Source organism: Apteryx rowi, unplaced genomic scaffold, assembly GCF_003343035.1.
Source record: "Apteryx rowi isolate R43461 unplaced genomic scaffold, aptRow1 scaffold_25, whole genome shotgun sequence".
Classification (NCBI taxonomy): Eukaryota; Metazoa; Chordata; class Aves; order Apterygiformes; family Apterygidae; genus Apteryx; species Apteryx rowi.
In genome coordinates, this window is record NW_020448863.1 from 3,396,212 (window position 1) to 3,416,180 (window position 19,969).

At 39.8% G+C, this 19,969-nt stretch overlaps 1 protein-coding gene across 1 annotated transcript in view; it reads left to right on the forward strand.

The window, feature by feature from the left end:
* Positions 1-19,969, forward strand: part of ST8SIA1 (ST8 alpha-N-acetyl-neuraminide alpha-2,8-sialyltransferase 1) — a 119,557-nt gene that overhangs the window by 72,126 nt on the left and 27,462 nt on the right. The gene's annotated exons all lie outside the window — the stretch shown is intronic.

Here is a 19,969-nt window from a genome sequence, read left to right on the forward strand (position 1 = left end):
GACAGGTTGTGATCATACAAGCCTTGCTTTCTTAGGAAACTGGGATAAAATTTTTTTGTTTATTAGAGTTGGTTGAATTTTTCTAAATGTCAGTAGCTGATGAGAGAGGGGAAGAAACAAACAAACAAAAAATGTCAACGCCATCTCTCTGGTTTTGCCTTGCTGAATTTTAATTGCTATGTTATTTGTTTATCACCCGGGATGTGGTAGGCTGTTCGCAGACAGAATAAAATCTGGTAGTAACCTGCTATGCTCACTGAAAAACGTAGAGAAAAGGCATAAACTGAGTGAATGAACAGGAAATGATTAGGCATGAAAGAAGTGTAATGCAGGTGCTAGGAGATGAAGGATTGTGAAAGGGAAGAAAAGCAGGGGAATAAAATGAATAAAAGAAAGAGAAGAAAGGCACAAAATAGACATGGAAACAGATATTTCTTGATATTTAAATTTAATTGAATGTTTTTCCTCTCTCTCAGAATTTGAAGGGTTCTCTAGTTTTGTGTGTGGAAAAAATGGGTTATATGATGGTCTTTGACAGAGTGGAAAAGAGAGGGAGAGCAAGAGGGAAATGGAGGAATAATCAACTTCAAGAGCTGATTCCAAGCAGAGGGTGTCTGAACAGGAGAAGGCACAGACAGATGTGCTTGTGGGATAAGAGCAAAGCAAAACAGGCATCATTGGCAGGGCGAAGGGTCGACAGAGGATAGTGCCGGGTGACAAGCGAGAAGAGGGATCTGCTCAGAGCAGTGGGACTGAAGATGGGGAATTTGGAAATTCTGTGGAAAGTATGGAGCTAATGCAGGCATTTAAAAAGTGGGATGAAATGGTCAGAACATCACATCAGGGAAAGAAGATTCATTTGGCTGTGGCATTTTGGATAAAATGAAGAGGAGTAGTGGGAAATATGAAGCTTATGAAGGATGTTACAGTTGTCGAGGCAGAGGATTATTAAACTCAAGGATCTCTCCTTCCCCCCCTACCCCCTTTCAAAGCCTAGAATAGAAAAGGGGTAATTCCAAAGGAGTAATAACTCACTCACTTGCTTACTCACTTAACATTTTTGAACAGAAGAGGAAAAGGGAAAAACATTTCAGTGATGTTAGAGGAAGACTTTGGAGCTAGACTAGAGAGACTATGGAATCATTCAGCAAGGAGGAAAAGATGAGAGTGAGCATATGGTTGAAGAAGCAGATGAAGAGAGTGAGAAGATACTTGCTGTGAGTTGGATCTCAAAGGAAGGAGTTGGTGGCGAGGGAAATGCAAAAAGAGCAAGCGAGGAAGGGACGAAAACAGGACAGGAAATGAGCTTGTTTGCAAAATCAGTTTTCACGAGTGGATGATCAACTGTGATACAAGAGCTTTGACGAGAAAGTACTATGGGGTGTGTATGCGTGTATGTTGATTAGATAAGGACATATATGGCCAATTATTGAGACAGAGAACAAATTCATAGTGCTGAAAACTGTCAGAAACCTCCTCTTAGGCTTGGAGCTATTGAGCGATCTGACACTCTGCTTCCTCTGCCTGGTCATAAAGAGTTTTTTTGTTTGTTTGTTTTTTCTGTTTTTGTTTAAGACTTTGTCCAGTTTCTATTTCAGCAAAGAAGCGTGAATTATAGTATTTTATTGACCTTTCCTGTATGCTTTCCAACCTCATTTTTTTTACCTCCTGCAAGTTAAGCTGGAGTCAGACGTGAACATATAAGAGAAAAAGGTGCAAGCTTGGAAGTTAAAATACCAAGAAAGATGACTACTCTCTCAACAAATAATCCATTTCTATGAAAAGAAGCTTTTTAAAGAATTAAGACTGCTTGTAAGTCAGGCGACCACAATATTCAAGGACTTTCAGATTGGTGACTGATACGAATCTGTTTCTAAGCTATAAGTTAACTAGCTTCACATAATGGTATTACTGATTATCATTCTTCCACTCTCCTCATGTCCTTGCTTTAAGTAGGTTGATACTGATGAGGCCTGACATCTCAATTATCTCTCAAGTGTGTTATGGCAGATTTAGTGAATTGGTCCTGCAATACCATTCATCACTTCTAAAAGATTTATCCTTACCAGATAATTTACGATTAGGCATATTGGACAGGACAAGGATTTTTTACCAGGGATGCGGAGGCAATTTTCTGTGATGTTTTAAGACTGGAGTGGTTGCCTTTGGAAAACAAAATTGTTGCCAGTAACTATTGCACAGTGGTATCTGAGCTACCATTGTTTCCTTCTAGACATTCCGTCTAGAGCCAATTTGCAAATGTAACAGGAATACAACAAGGGAGTCAAGATTTTAGTACTTATTGTGTCTGGGAATACATTGACTTTAATGATACCTTTTAAATATTGCCTTTTGCAAACCTCTGAGCAGCAGATAATAATAAAAGAATTAAAGATCAAGTTCCTAAAAGTTCCTACTCAGTTTTCACCAGGAAATATGACTGTGCAGATAGAGCAGTTTTCACTTGTAAAATATTGTGCTCTATTCTCAATTGGGTTTGAAAAGTGATGAGAAATTTCCAACTAGGGTAGAAACTTTGCTTCATATAATACAGGAGTACTGACAATAGAGGCAGTATGATAGAAATTTCCCTGGCAGACTAAGAGGACTTGTGATGAATGCCCTAATTTCTTTTTTTGCCCACGACGTTTCACAAGAGTCTTACTTCAGTTAATATTGGAAGTGACAGTCCTTTGCACCTGTGTAAAACTTCTTTTGCCACTTTACAGCGTGAACTTACTTCCCTGATGAGCCTTGCTTTAAGGATATAATTTGGATTGAAATGACTGTGGGGGTACCACAACCCCCACCCCATCACTTTAATCAAACTGAGGACTGCAAACAGGTTGGCATCCTTGGCATTTCAAGTTCATTCCCCTACCACCCTAGTCAACTTGTCCTTATCTGTAGGGAACTATTTTGTGGGCATTAAACAAATTTGTTTTCTATATAGCTTCTTCCCCGCCCCCTCCAATGACTAGGAGCCAAGACATTGTATCTAGAGTAGATTATTCAGTATTTGTTCTGGGTCTTATATTCTTTCCATGAATAACTGCTACAAGTCACTGCTAGGAAGGAGGCTGCATAGTAGCTAGAACTGTGATGTGAGTATAGCTGTTCTTAGGCTCTATGAAAAATTCAGCAAGGCTGTTAGTTAATATCATTTATGACAATTGTTTTTGTATTCTGAGCACTTGTCTGCTACTGTGAAAAGTGACTTGTCAATGGATCACACATGGACACAAAAAAGCTTAAGTAGATAGTAGTGATCTTCGTCAAAATCTTTTGTCATTGATCAAAGTGATACAAAGAGTTGCTATTTACGATGTGGATATTACATGTTTCTGAAGTCACTTACTCTGGGCAACTTAAAGAAGCAAACTCTAGCAAATATATTTTGAATGGTTTCTTACTATCTTCAACAATTTTTGCAAGTATAGCATAATAATGCCCTTTTACCTTCTGTCTAAACTTTTAACTACATCTGGAAACAAATGCTGGGGAGGTTAATAATTTTTCTTTCTAGCTGTCATATCTGCTTACTCTGTCTAACCTATGCAGACATATATCATTGTTAATATGGATATTGTACTCCAGATAGATGGTTTCTATTGAATAGGTTTCAGATCTACTGATGTTTGTTGGTGAGTATTTTATCCACAAGCTGTCTGTGTGTCTGTGGCCTGTGTAGGAATAATCTCATTAGCAAGTGGCGTGATGAATATGATAGCATTTTTTAGTTACCATAATTCAGCATTATTAAAACTAGCAAAAGCCCCTGAGGTATGTAACACACACTTACTGATGCTGTCTTTGAGATGTAATCCAATAATCAGTTGAATTGTGTGAATCTTTTCAACTTTCTCCTTTCCAGGGTGCTGCATTTTGTAAGTGTCGATGGTGCCTGAAAGAACATAGTTTGCACCTTAACAAGAGCAGACAGCAGTGCAGCTGCTTGGTGGGCTGCTGCTGTCGTCAGCTCGAGGAGCAGAGCAGATTGTGAACTGGGACATCAGTCACTGCCCTTGCGAGCCTCGCTACACAATGAGTAATGAGATCTGCTGCTTCCCCTGGAGAAACTTCTCCCTGCTTCTACTCTGGCCCAAAGGGAGAGCTCAGACTCCCCTGGTGCCTGAGCCCTCCTTACTGGAAAGTGGACTAGTCCATGGTAGGGGAATAGTGTGGACTAGTGCTGCTCTTCTAGCATGAGAGGAGAGCCCTGGTGCTGAGTGGTGAACTAAGGTGACCTTCCCCACCTTGAGTTCTCCTCTGCAGCAGATGAAGTGCTGTAATCCTGGAGAGGGGAGCTTTGTGCCTGCAGAGCCAAGCTCGGAGGCTGAGCTCTATCATCCCTTTCCAATATCCTCTCGCCTCATCAAATCAATTCACTGGGTTGAGGACTGGGTCATTTCTGTGTGCTTTTAGGGCCTTGGAGGTTGCCATAGTTGGATTCATTATGAAAATTTCTGTGCAATGCCTGCACTGGCTACTGTCAGAGGCAGGATAATGGTGTAGGTGATCCATTTGTTGCTACTGCAGCATTTTTACTACAGTGTGTCTTGTTGCTATGAATACAGAAATAAGTGAGGGATTATTTGAGGTGGTATCGATCACTCTTTGAAGTGTGGATGTTTTTATTTAAGTCTTTAGAGTGGAGTCAGTCAACAGTTGTATAACACTGTTGATGGAAATAGTCTGACTGAAATGTGAAGAACTGGATTTAGGATCAGCTGTTGCACTCTGCAGCTTAGTGTGGACTTCGATCACTGAATCTGAATAATTTTTTTTGCAGTAAATTAATTCACTTTTTGATCTGTGTAAGGTTTGACAATTTTTTTGATACATCCAGTTTCTTTCACTGAAACAGAATGAAGGAATGATACTGAAGAGTAACAAATGCAGTAATTCTGCCCCTTAACCTTTGAAATGTCCATTGAATATCACTGTTGTTTATTAGGTTCCCACGAAATTTGGGTGGGATTAAATTTGCTTCCCAGTTCTCCCTGCATCTTAGTGCATGGTAATAATCTTTCCTGGATCCAGTCCTGAAGACAGCTTTGAGTCCAATTGGCTTAAGCCATTGGGAATAAAAAGACTGAACTGAGGCAGTTATTTAATTTGATAAAAGCTTTCTTGATCTTTGGTTAAACGAATGTACAACACTAAACCCTGTTGCTGGAACTCATGGAAACGGTACATCATAATTTCTCTTATGTCTCCATCTAAAAATGATATATTACTTCTGTAGGTAGTTGCATTTTAATTTGGTCATTGAAAAAGATCAGAAAAGAAAGAAAAAAAACAGTAAAAGAAATATAGAAGGAAAACGCCTTTTGGTCATCTTGCCCTTTCTTTAAGAGCTAGGGGAAGAGAGGATCTTTCCCTCTGAAGTCACATATCCACCATCCTCTAAGCAATTCACATACAGGATTTTCTTTCATTCTTGGTTTCCACTTTTGAATAGACCTCCAATTATTTATTTGGGAAGCACTCCAAAATGATAAGAATGTTTGTTTTCATTCACTTTACAGAACTGCCAGTTATATGTTATTTTACAAGAGTCTGCGAACATCTCTGCCAACTGCAATGGGGTAAAATTTCTGGGAAGCAATTGCAGTTTATTAGCTGATGAATAGAAACATGTGCAGTTGTWACAAAGTCATGCTCTGATTAGGACAGTTTGATGATATTATAGCCATGCATCAAACCAAAGCTCAGTTTGTTCTCACTTTCTGAGAAGCCCTGTTTAAATCAATGGCTTTTATTCTCTCTCCTCCCTCTGTCTCCTTAATTTCCAGTGTGGGCAGGATTATATTCTATTTTGAAGAAAGAAAAGGATTTACAAGGACTTTGTGGTAACAGTAATCTACTTCATATTTTCCCCACATTTTGCAGATGAGATTTGGATGATATTTCCTTTGAGAAGTTGCAGACTTTCCCTGCAAAGTCATACTTTTCAGGGATTTACAAATCCTAAGCTGTGTAGGAAGAGGTATGTGAGACAGGATCTTTTACAGCCTAATCAAACATTCCTAAAGAATTTAATCCATCTGAATTAAGCCCCATATGTACAGCTGCCTCTATTTAAAAGGAGGAAAGATGGAAAAGGTGTGGAGCTGTAAACCAGTTAAAGAAACTTCAGTTCCTATAAACTCTTTGTAAGAATCTACAGGATAGCAAAGTGAAAAGTTATGGACAGTAGTTGTCAAGATCAAGTTTCACCAAACCAAGCTAAATTCTTCTGGTACTGGCCTTACTGATATGGGTGAAGCAGTATGTGTGATATATCCAGAATTCAGTAAGTTTTTTGCCTCTGTCTCGTATGAGATCCATAAGTTATGTGAACACATATTCAAAATCTACTTGGAGAATAGTTACTAGTGGTTCCTTATTATTAATAGTAGTTATTAATTAATTAATTATTAATAGTAGTGGTTCCTATCCCTGGAATGGAATAGGACTCCAGGGAACTCTGTTGTAGATCTGACAGTAGTCACGATAGTGGAATAGAGGCTGCACTGCAAACCTGTAGCCAATGCTAAATAAAGTGGGACTGCAAGCATTTTCGAAACAGTTAAAATTCAAAGTTAAAGTGGAAAAATTAGAGAAACATTCTGAAATAAACTACGCTATTCAGAAGGAGCAAATGTACAATCCTCCACTCAGGGAGGAAAAACCAACTGCATACAAAAAATTTGGGGAGGTATTGGCTAGGTGGCATTTCTGCAGAAGAAAACCATACTGTGTTAGGTCAATGACCGAACATGAATTGTCAATGTCCTACTATTGAGATAATAGCAAACATTCTGTCCTAACCATTCAATTCTTATGTGTTTTTATTGCAGAACTGGAGAGGCATAGGATGCATTATCTTATGCATGCATTTGGATATTTCCTACTTTAAACTGGGATTTTGGTGATAATCATAATTATCTATATCACAAAGGCACTTTAACTGCAAATTTTTGTCTTACCAGAATCACCAGTGCTTGCCCATATATGCTGATATTCATTAACACATTGTCTCACACATTTTCATTTTCTTGGCAAACCATTGAAGGAAAAACGTTGCTTTTTTTTTTTTTCCTTCCCTCCTGCTGTCTTCTTAAGACCACTGTATTGAAGAGTCTGCCAACACTGCCAAACAGAAAGAAAACAAGCTGTCTGATTTTCCATTATTAGGCTTGTGAAATGGCAGAGTTATATATGTCCTTGAGCAAGTAATTCCTTTAAGTAAGTTAATTTTTTCCTCCTTATATTCCTGCAGTAGGGCTTGTTATGAGAGCTGTCCAATCCTATTGCCAGTATGTGGAATAGTGTACCCGAGTACCTGCTTCATGTTGAAGTATATGAATAATATCTTTGAAGTCTGTGGGACAACTTGTATACATAAGGTTTTGCTGGATCAAGCAGTTTAGGCTCTTGTATGAGCAACCCTTGTTTGCTCGGGGCCGCATCCCAGAAGATTTCTAAGTGCCTAATCCCTGTTTCAGTAACTAATCTTTCATTGMAGTCTGTGGCTTTGACTCAGATCTTTCTACCACTGTCCCGTCTCTTGGAGCTTTTCAGATATTGATTGGAAAAAACAGGTATCTTTTTTTTTAAATGAAGATACAAGGTTTCCTGCAATCTAAATACTGAGAACACAGAAAGCAACTTCTTTATGGTCTGTCAGATTGTGACATTCCCACCTTTTCAGTTTTTCCCATCTCTAAAAGATAACTTTCGGTTTTAACGGCATCTGCAGCTGTGTGATGCCATAAACTTCGAAGGAAGCCTCCAAATTCAGGAGACAGTCACAAGAGTGTAAGAATTATCCATATGGGCTTAGCTACGGGCCAAAAGCTTTAGGTTAAGCACAGGTGTCACAGAGGCAGAGAGGTTAATTAATGCCTGTCTTCTCATTAAACAGTGGAGGGGATTGCTAGGAATGAGATAATCCAACTGAGAAGGCTGGTGGTTTTATTCCTGTGTTAATCTGTGCTGATTTGTGCAGACTTGTGAGGCTCCAGCGCTGCTGGTGTCCTGCAGAGGCTGCAGGGCTGCACGGCAGGTCCTTCAGGAGTCTGAGCCTGGGCAGCCAGGGAAGCTAGGAAACCTGCTGCTAGGTTGGGCAGCAAGAGCTTGCACTGTAAAAGCCTCCTTGCCATGTTTATTGTTGCACTCTAAACATTGCGGGGGACAAGACCTGGCCAAGCATTTTCAGACAGAATTTGTTACGAGTATGAAAGTATTTGAACTGTTTTTTTTTTTTTTTTTTTTCTGACATTGAGGTCGTGTATTCACAGACAATTAATGTAATATTCCCATTCACATAATTTCTGGAAGGATTTAATTTTTTATTACCAAAAGCATTTTTTTTGCTCAGTGAACATTTTGGGCAATTATTTCAATGAGAATTTCGGTGAAAAGACTTTGATACAAATGTAGAAAATTTTGCATAAAAAAGGAGAATGGATGCATTCTGAGGCAGAACCAGCTTCAAATTTAACTGTTTTACCAGCTCTTTGTGAGCTGTGATTCATGACATCCTTCAGATGTCAGCCTGAAAACAACATGAGTTGCATCACAGAAATCTTAATTTTTCCTCCTTGGCTATAAAAGGCTATAAGGTGTCTGGCTAAGTCCATGAAGCTATTTTGCTTAGATACATGTGTTCTGAATAGATCGAGTTTGCCTTTGCAGCTTCTGTGTTCTCTGCAGTTTTATCTATGTTGCAGTGATAAGGGCTTATGTGAACAGAAGTAGTTTAGAAACTGCTAGCAACGTAGCAAGTATCTCTGCAAGTATCTCAAGCTAAAAACCCACCAGAGAAACAGAGGAAGTACTTGTGCAGATAGCTGAGTATGGAATTCTGTGCAACTAACTGCTCAGGCTAATGTATTTTTAAGTTATCCCAATATAAGAGAATGGGGTAAGAAATATGGGGCTGAATTGGTAGAACCTAGAGTAAAAGCTAAAGGAAATAACCAATGGAGAGAAAATCCACTGTGGAGCCCTTTAGGGGAATAGATTCTCTGCAGGTACAAATCACTGTAGCTCCCACCTCATTACTTTATACCAGCCAAGAACCTGACCCTCATTTTTCTCTCAGCAGGGAGATTTGGCTCTTGTGCTGATGGAGCCTTTGGCTGGACTTGCCTTCCAAGCTGAAAAATCCCAAGGGATGTGGATGGGACAATCTCATCTTCCCAGGCTGCAAGGTGGTCCCAGCAGCCCTCTCTGCCTGCTTTTAGCCCATCAATCCTGGAAGTGTGGCCTGTCCTTTGAGAAAGAAGCGTAAGAAAGTTACTTCATTGGAAAGCATATTAAGAGGATGCCAGTAGCTGGGAGGCAGAAGCTGAGCCATTTGGTGCAGTTTTTAACTGGAAGGTTTTCAGCTCTCCAGTTGGTACCTTTTCTAGGTACCAGAGCTAGTTCTGTTCTAGCCAGCTGGCATGCTAGGTGCTAGCTAGTGCTGAAATCAGAATATCTGTGTGACCCCAAATTGGTTATCTCTGCTAACTAGGTTAGTACCAGTATGTGTAGGCATCTCAGTGCCATCATCACAGACACTTGCTGTGTAGGCTTAGCCAGTGCCTAAGTGCACTTCATTAGCCATGAAGAGAGTCGAATGGACTCCCTAATATGACCCTTAAACAGTCCACTCATAAAGAAGATCCTGCTACATCCGCAGGAAATAGACACATTGCTTGAAATGATTTGCTAACTGCTAGAGTCACCCTAAGCTGGATATGCAATTTAAAAATCTACGAGTTTGAGGTTGTGACTCATAAAATGGTTCTTATAAACAAAAATTGAGCTGATTAGAAGGACAATTGGTTTGAGTCAGAATCTTAAAAAAATTCCTGTATATTTCTTACAGCAGGATACTGCTAAATTGCTAGAAATGAGTCATTCTAAGTGTTAGATAACACTTTTCATGATCAGCCTTTTGGGTATGATAATAGAAATAGAATAATTTTCAGTGAAAGTACACCTACAAGTAGAGTTGAGTTTATTTTGTAGAGAAACACTTTTCCGAATGGAACAAATCCAGTTGTAACAATTGGCATTTGCATTTTGCTGCTTTTTTTGTTTATTGCTGTAGAAATTTTGGGTAGTTGACAGCTGTCAAATTATTGGTTTTGTCCTATTTGTTTAGATAAATGTTTAGCTATAAAGATGCTGGGTAGGCCCTTCCTTCAGATGTAACTCACTACTAGGTCATTTTGTGCATAGGAAGGTTGGTTAATATGGTGTATGCATAAACTGCTGAATGGTTTATTTTTCTTCATACCTCTATAGGGGGATGTAGTTATGTATTTTAGTTCCTCTTCTGGTATGCTTGTAAGAGGGATTAGATTGCTGATCATGGAAGGCTTTCCTCCCAAAGGAAAGCAGGCCAGGCACATAAAGTGGTTTATATATTCTCCCTTCCCTGCTAAGATTTCTGTCTCATCTGGACAATTAGATTGTATTTTCTGTTGCTATGAGAATGGGCAAGTCAATAGTTAAAATTTTTCTTTTTTTTATTATTACTGGTTTACGTTAGCAAAGAGTGCAAGGTCATTTGGATGAACGCTTCCCCCAAGCTCTCTTCACTACTTTCTGAGTGGCAGTATTGGAAATGAGATTGCCATGTCCTGGAGCAGGGGAGTTTGCTTTAAATGTTTATGCTCCTTTCAGGATGAATTTTTAGGCCCCTTCCTTGTGAGACAGTGGTGTACAGGCTAGGGATAGCCCTCACTGACAGGGTGGGTAGGCAGGTATGTGTTGTTCTTGGGAAGGGTGTGAGAGACCCCAAGTTGGGAAATGCTCCAAATACATGGCATCAGCCATCTGACCAGGCAGGGATTCATTCCCCCATGCACTCTGTCTCCCTTCCTTGGCTCCCCCTGGGCCGTGGTGGGCTGGGCTGGGCTGGGGGACACAGCAGTGTGCTTGTACCAGCACTGCAAACCGTTTCCTCAGCCAGGGCCAGCCCAGGCCCTGGGGAAGGCAAGGAAGCTGCAGGGCCAGGCTGCAAGATGGGCTCTTCTGAGAGCTGCATGCAGTGCTGCATGTGCTACGTATGCATGGATGGGGTGCCAGCCTTGAAAGCTGAAGTCATTTCTTCAGCTACAAAATAAGAACTAAACGACTGAGACTTCCCCGACTGTCCCATCAACAGATTGGACTTTTGCAAAAGGCAAAAAGATGGATCTGGCCTGCTCCCAAGAAATGGTAATGGAAGTGAAGGACAAAGAATAACTTGATACGGAGACACAGAGGAGTGCAGCAAAGCAATACGGTTTGGCATGACTAGCAGCAGCCTTAGCACTGCCTAAGTGACCTTTTTTTTTTTTTTCTTCTTCTTCCCCTAAGAGCCCTTTGGCCAATGCATAGGCTGGGTTCAGTTTTTTACCTTTTGTTACACTGCTCATATAAACAAGACCTGCTTGCCTTTTGTCACAGGGCAATAAATTAGAGTGGCCTCTCAGCATTTAATGGCATTTTAAAGCAACAAACACCCATTAACACTGACAGAAGCCTTATCTTGAGAACTCCAGAGCAACTTCCACCAAAGTCCACAGGTGCCACTGCTTCATGCACTCCGGCTACTCTGTACATAACATTCACTTTCTCTTGTTTCAGAGTACCCTTGAGTTGCAAGAGAAAACACACAATCATATTGAGACCTCCAAAGAAAAGTGTATGACACCATGGTAGAAAAATTAGGGCTTGAATATGTGGGGAATAATGATGAAATAAGCTCAGGATTCCTTTATTTGAAGTTTGATCAACTAGAATTAGAATAGAAAGATCAGAATGTGTAGACAGCTTGTAATATTGAACCATATTATTAACAGCTGATAAAAGATGGAGTTGTAAGGTGTGTGTATAAAAAAGCAATTTTAACTCAAATAGAGTAATTTTACACTCATTTGACTATGTGAATATACAGTTGTAAGGTTCATTGCAGCATGCTGTTTATGCATTTGAGTAACTTACTTTCTGTACTTCTCACTGAAGCTGGTAGAACCCTTAAGGTTCTGACTCTTTGAGGCAAATTATGTGCTAAAAAAAATACCCACTTCACATGAGTGTTGTAGCAATGCACACGTGATTTTTCAAGTGGTTTGAAGTAAAAAGTTGTAGCAACTTTATGAACTTTATGTTCATGAAATCCTAATAATTATTTTTAACTTCATATATGCCACCCTTCTAGTTGGCTTTTCTATTAGGGGTACAGAATCCTTATGCTTTAAAAGGAAATGCATTTTTCAGATTAGAATGTTTCACTATGACTTTCTTACCTCTTTTGATTTACTTTGCATACAAAGATGGCAGACAACACGCCAAATATATATATACACTGGAATTTCTATTTCAGTTGCTTTGTTACATGTTGTGAGGGTGTTGATTCTTGTGTGTGATAGTTAATACTTCTGCTGCTGCTGCCAACAGGATTTTCTTACAAATCAGACTGTTTCTGTGTGGGTTTATGCCCAGAGAGTTGTTTCAGATCATAACAGTGGTGAATATGGACTGTTCTCAAAAATAGTCCAGGCTTAATTTTCTAATGTCATACCTGTTTCATATATGAGATTGGTATTAGTGAGTAATGCTGATGTGAAGCAGAAAATAAAGACAGCTGAGCTTGTCACTTTTTCCATGTCAAGAGCTCATCTTGTGGCTTAAAAGATCATGGCTCATTTATTACTTTCTTCAAAATTTTCTTCCCAATTCTGCTCAAAAAACATCGGCTTGAGTTTCTGTTGTTTTGCACTATGTATAGTAATGTAAACTTATACCAAATGGCTGCATGTACTATCCAACTAAAAGAGTCACTAATCAAATATTACCTTGTCTAACCCTACTTCAGGCAGGAACTTTGCTAAGTCCCGTAGGTAGATTTTACATACTCAAGTCTAAGCAGGTAATTCAGAAATCTCTGCTTAATCTTGGGAGAGTCTGAATGGATGCAGATTTTCATAGCTAAAGTTCCCTGGGTAAGTAAAATGCTGCAAATATATAATCAAAACAGCCACCATCTTGGCAGAATTGAGTTGAAATCTTTTTACAGCTAAGTCTGATCAGGATTCACAGAATCACAGAACGACTGAGGCTGGAAGGGGACTCTGGAAATCGTCTAGTCCAACACCTCTGCTCAAGCAGGGTCAGCTGCAGCAGGTTGCTCGGGGCTGTTGAGTTTTGAATATCTCCAGTGATGGAGACTCTGCAACCTCTTTGGGCAACTCCTTCCAGTGTTTGACCACCCTCACAGTAAAAAATGCTTTTCCTTATATTTAAATGCAATTTCCCGTTTCATATATTAGGTGCTTGTGTCCCTTAAGGTTTAGATTAAGGCTCTTTAGATTAAGAGGTCTGGTTTGATAGGTGTCCTTAGATGTCTGTAGCTGAGAATACTATCAGTAGTTGCTAGAACTTGAGCTGAAGCTCATTGATCTATCCATATCTTCTGTATATTGAGATTTTAACCTCCTTTTTTTCTCCCCCTCTATTCCTACCTACTGCGTCTTTCTTTCTATCCTTGCTCCCATTTTGCCTGCCAACACATATTAAAGTGGCATTCTCTTTTTCACTGATCATTTAGGTCATCTTCTGTTTTAAAGATTTTTAAAGGTGTGTGTATATATATGTGTGTGTGTATATATATATTTAATTTAAATCCAGTCTAATGCATCTAGAAGTACCCGTAGCATTTCTTTCACTTGCTGCCTTATAAAATATTAAAGATTGAGCTGAGGAAGCAGGCTTTGGACCAATGAGCTGGGTAGCATTGCTCTGCTAGATCCTAACCTAGAAGTAAATCAAAACTAACTTGAAAGAATAACTGTCAAAACTGTCAGTGGATAAAGTGAGCACTAGTCAAGGCAAGAGAATGGTAAGAGTTAAGTATCATTTTTTAGCAAGCAAGTGAATGATAAAACAAAAGAAGAATGCTGGGCTGCTTAGTAGCAGCTGAACCATTCAATTTTGAGAGAGTTGGGCCTTAAAACAGAAGATGCAAATTTAGTCAGGTATATATCAGAGGTTGGCAACTAAAATAAAGTCAATCAGTGCGAGGCTTGTTCTAGGCTCTCATTATTTGTGGAAGATACAAAGGCTGAATAGCCTGGAGGGATAGCTTTGTAAATCTGAATCAGATTAGGGGCTAAGGGGGAGAAATACTAAGCTAGAAGAAAATAATCATGCTGCATCCACAGATCCAGGCCTTTTCTGCTTGCACGCAGATGTAAAACACAGCTATGTGAGCCAGTAAAGCTTATTATTCTCTAAATGATTCATTACAGGAGAAGGGCAGCTCATCATTCTGTATATGCCCTTCCAGCCAGCCCTGAGAGGGTCAGGTAACTTTGGTTTCCTCTAGGGCTGCCCCACTGGGGCTTTAGGAGGGATGTGCTACAGGGATGGGTGTCCCGGGAGTGCTAGTCACGTTGTCCTCAGCCCAGCTGTACATCACCCAGTCATGCCAATTTTCACGGTGCTCTGGTCTAGGCCAGTAAAAGCTGATGTAAACACAGGGTAGACGTAGATGACTGAGTGCAAAATGTTGTGAGGTAAAACAAAAATAAAATCAAGAGATAACGAATAAACTGATACCAAGTAAAATGTGAGGCAGTTCAAAAGTCCATTTTCTTTCCTGGTTGTCTTTTGGCTCCAGCACACTCGCGCCTTGTCCCAGTCCGTCTTCAAGGGAATGATGACTTAAGCTGGTCTCGTTCTTCTGGGTCAGGCAGGAAGGAGTTGTTGGAAAAACACTGGAGTGTGGGTGGTGCAGAAACGTGTTTGACAGCCAGCTGCAAAGTTAATAGCTGTTGAACACGAAGCATTTCTGACTGTTGTTGATCATGAACATTGAGAGCAGTAACCAAAAGGCCCATTTGTGGGGGGTGATATAAAAGATTTGATCTCTCCCACTTCAGAAAGTTTATTTGTAAATGGAATAAGTTTAAGTCAGGCTGCTGTTTACAAACTGTTGTGGAGCTGAAGCATTTAGCAAGGCAGGTGAAGTGTCATCATCCCTCATTTTCTGATAGGGTAACAGAAACGCAGAGGGAGCAGTCACACACCCACAGTGAGTCAGAGTCAACGTCCAGAGCAGGGTCTTCCTGGCTCTCTGCCCGGGGTTCGCTCATAGGTCCTGGTGGTACCTGGTGCAAAGAGCAGCCTTAGTCTTGGCTACCTGTGCAGTCTCTTTTATCAGCATTAAATCTGCCTAAAGAATTTAATGGGACCTGCCAAAGAACCTACTTCTGTCTACAGAGTTGCTAATTGCTGTTCATGCGTTGTCAGGGTATTGCAGGGTTTGGTTCCCCTCTCCGCCGCTTCTTGCTCACATGCAGAGGAGTACATCAACTGTCCTCTGGCATGAACTGGCAGAGCCCTGAGCATCCTGCTTTCCTACAGAGCGGATGGTATCCGTCCGTTGTTCAGGGATGTGTCCCTTCCTGTTAGTTTTCTGCAACCAGTGAGCAGCCACAGCACGGAAAGACCTTCAACATCCTCCTTTCATTTTTGTTAGTGTTCCTGGATGTTGCTAGGTCAGCTCAGTGCTGGAGTAATATTTGTCCTTCCTCTCATTTTGCCTTTTACAACCTTGTCTGAAAATGTGTCTCTGTGAAATGAAGCCTTAAATAACCACCATTAATAGCAGCCCTGGAAACCTGAGTAAAACAAAATTATAAATTAATTAGCAGTGGTGAATGTTATTTACTTACTTCAAATAAAGTAGGTGTAAGATATTAATGCTTTCTTCCTGTGTATGCTTACTGCTTGCAAAGGATAATTTTGTCCTTTAGAGTGAACTGCATTTTAAGGGACTGATTCCATCTTCACATGATTTCTTTGCAGAAGTCATGCATGCATGATAATCTTAAAATTGTGTTTGATCATCTTCAGGTGTCTCTAGTAAGGATCCGTTGGCTATGTTAAGACAGTGGAGGTACAGCAGCTGAAGCCCTGACCCACAGTTTTCAGTTTGAATTTTGCTTATTTTGCCCTATTCAGAAAGACTTCTCATTCCTGAAGGATATTTGTTGCTGAGGAAACATTGTAGTGGTTAGGGCAGGAACTGGGAAATAAGATTTCTGTTGTACGCTAGCCTTTTGATCTCAGAAAAGGTCATTTTTGCTTCTGATCACTTGTTTGAAAAATTGGATATAGTGATACTCATTGGTATGGTAGGGGGTCATTTTAGAATAAATGTTTGTGGAGTTCCTGGTGTCCTTTATTAGAATGCTAATAATATGTCCTTTTTGGTTAACACTGAAATGAGACTGCTTTTGCCGTTGTAGCAGGGTGGTGTTCATATTCAGTGAGTTGAGCTGGGATACTAGGTAATCTCATTCCCACTTTCTGTTTTGTGTTTTATTCTAGTCTTCAATCATGTCTTATATGTAAAGCAGCATTGTCTAACTGGAGGGCTATGTGTGGGCTAAATCTAGCCTTTGGGAAGCTTTTGGCTTGTCTATCTCCTTTTCTGTGGAGGAGATGGGGAATAGCTGGTCAAGCAGCAGACACAGACAGACCAGCCAAATGACTCCTTTAGAGCCTCCTCACAGAAAAAGAGAAAATTGCTGTTGCTGCTGAAAGCATGGAGGTATGGGGGAGACTGACAGCTACTGCGAAGTACAGAGAGTAGGGAGACGAGGTGGAGGAGGAGTGTCCTGAATGTGCTTAGGAGATACAAAGATCTAAACCCTAGGTCCACATTTATTCTTTCTCACATTATTTTTCCTCTTTCCTCACTAACCACTGTAACACACTAAACAGGTAATGCTAACTCCATGTGTTTGGAAGTGAAACTATGTCGGTGTCATAAAAGGGCTTGCAACTATAATGCATCTGACTTATGTATGGACAACATATGTCCCTAACCAGGCTTATGTTCCTTCTGCTTCTCTATATTGTTTATTGACTAGCCATGAACATCCTTCTCCCGCTGCCTGGAAAGGACTCCTCTGTGAATTGATCAGGGATGTTCTTTGCAACTTTCTTCTATGCAGTTTGCCAAAAGTTTGAGTCATGCAAAGTGACTGAGTGGTGACTGTAATTATCAAGCGCAAGCTGTTCAGGCAGCTCTGACAGCAGCCGCCTGAAGAAAGAGGACATCCTAGTACGTGATGAACAGACTGTTTTCAGGATGGTGGCTCACTAGCAGATTTGAGCATATATTGTCACCATTATTTTGTGTGTACCCTTTAACTTGCTAAGCAAATTTGCTCAGATCTGGATTTTTCTTCCTTTTTTTTTTTTTTTTTTACATTTGCTTACATTTTACATTTGATTACAACAGATATGCACATTTCTTGATAAAATATTTGCTGAATTTGTAGATTTACCATGAATTTTATGGTATGTTAAGAAGAAAAAAAGAGTGGTTAAATAAAGAATTTTAGGGGAAAACTGTTTCTAAGGTAGGAACCCTTTGGCTATCTGCCTTCTTGCAGTACCTCTCAGTTTCATGCCTGGTGATAACAACTTGAATATGGAATGCTGAATGCTCATCACAGACTGCTCACAAGTTGCACAACACAAATCATTTCAATAAATGAATCATTCTCAATGATTTTGGGGGGTGACAGTGGGGGGGACACCGCTTAGAGAATTGTTTAGCGGTCATCTCAAAAACTATGATGTTGGTTTATTTGCTGTGCCTTATTCACTTAGCTCTGAACCATTGTGAGTTCAGGCAGAAATTATCTTTCTATTTAAATTATATACAGCAATCTGCTTCATGCCATATAAATCTCGACTTGAAGCTCTGGCTGGATTAGCAGCGCAGGTACAGCTGGAGTTACGGATGATGGGTAACATCCTCAGCTGGTGTATTATATCAATCTAATTCTACTGAAGCCAACAGAGCTATACTCATTTTTGCCATCTGAACAGCTATAGTTCCAGTCGCTCCCTTTCTCTCAGCTGCCAGAGCTTATGTTTGGGCCTTCCTGCTTCTCCAGCAGAACTTAATGACATCCCTTGTGTTTAAATAGGGCAGCGTGTCCTATAAACAATAGATTTTCTTGCAAGTGATTGATTGTTAATACTGGGAGGTGGTTTTCTTGAAATTGAGGTATATGCAGTACTTTTAGAGGACCAGGCATAGGTTACTTGTGAAGTACTTGTCATTTATATTACTGATTTCTATTGTAAGAAGGTAGCACTGAACTAAGGCTCTTTTTTTTAAATTAGTGATTCATCAGACCATTTCATACTGTAACCCTTAATCAGTCAGAGGAAGATTCCCCCACTCCTGTACCTTTTTAGTTATTTGCACTTATGTATCTGCTATCCAGATGTCAACAATCACATGTGAAGAAATATAAATACGGAAGTCTGTTCCAAACAAGCCTATAGTTCTGAAAGACACAGGACAATAATTTTTGAATGTTTTTCAAATGGTGAGTCCTAGCCCTGGGGAAATTTTTCAGTGCAGGAAACTAAACTACAACATTATTTGTGTTTTTGGCTCAATGAATTAAAAGATAGGAATGGAGTAACATGTGGACAAAACAAGCACTGGTTTTGGTGTAATTTAATATCCTTGCCTTTCCTTGTGATAAAATGTAGAACTTCTATCCTAAGCACAGTTGTTCACTTAAAACAACTTCAGAACTTTGCAGCCAGCCTCGGTGGAAATCATCTCACCTGACCATAGGTATCACAAAGTCCAGTGTTTTGTCTAGGCTTCTTCTGTGGGTAATGGAGAGAGGGGAGCAATTTGTGAAGATGATCCATCCTGGTTTAGGATGGGATGAACTACCCTCTGAAGGTGCTTCCTGCACTGAGCTGGCAACAGGGGTAATTAAAATGACCTGCTTAGATTGAAATGTGTATTAGCTGTCCTCCAAAAACAATCCTCTCCTATCTGTCAAAAAAAAAAAAGTTTTTCCTGAGAAAGTGCCAGAAGGGAAAGAGGTTTGAAAAGCAACATCCTTCATCCAGCTCAGAAACACAATGTAGGCAGGGGAATAGGAAATTTCCTCCATCCCAGATGCTGGCTGGGCCTTTAGTCCGGGTCCACAATAATATGGATTAAAATTTGACAATAGTTGCTCAGTCTTTCTTCTGCGTATTACCCTTCTTTCTGTTACTGTAATGTCTAAAGAGACAAGGATGCGCTCTATTAGGCTCTGTATGAATAAAGAACAAGAGTTGGTTTCCCCCCTAATTGCTAGCACTCTGCATGATCTCTGGTCTTTGGAAATTTAGGCTGGCTTTAAACAGGCAAAAGAGAGGAGAAGCTGCCTTACCTGGTGAACTATGTTTTCAGATGTGGGTCACATTTAAAAAAAATGTTTTTAATAACTAGCAGCTGCTTTCAGTTTAGAAAGTTGCTCCCCATTACATGTCTTTTTTGGTTACCATTGTAAAATAGACTTGACGTGGCTCTTATTATGTCTCCTACCATTTGTCAAATTGAAAATTGTTTGCTAATGGCAGTTACTGCAAAGAGACCAAAACAATACACACGTACCGTTCAAGGAAACAGTAAAATAAACCAACTCCCTCTCTCTCTTTTATGTGTGTGTGTGTGTGTGTGTGTGTGTGTACATGGATATGTATGTATATACATAAAATATTAAGATTTGCTTCTGACAGCCTAATCTTAGAGTTGTGCAAATAACTCACTATTTTGGTTATCTCGAAGGTCCAGAAAAAGTAAAACAATTATTTTGAGTTGGAGAACAAGAAACATTTTGGGGGAATCAAACTGGAGTATTTCATTTTGTTTTTTCAAGCTCTAAAATATTTCCATTTGAGAAAAATGAAATCTGAAAAACATTTTGAAGCAAGACATGAATTCATTTTGTTTGGGAAACATTGAAATGTCCTGATATTTTTCACCTCTAGCTCTTGTTGTATTTTCTCCTCCTGAATCATCATCTACATCTACATGAATTGGGGAAGTTTGGGGTATAAATTGACTCTGAGCATGCTGGATGAAAGGTTCCACCAAAATTGTTGCCTGATTCTCATC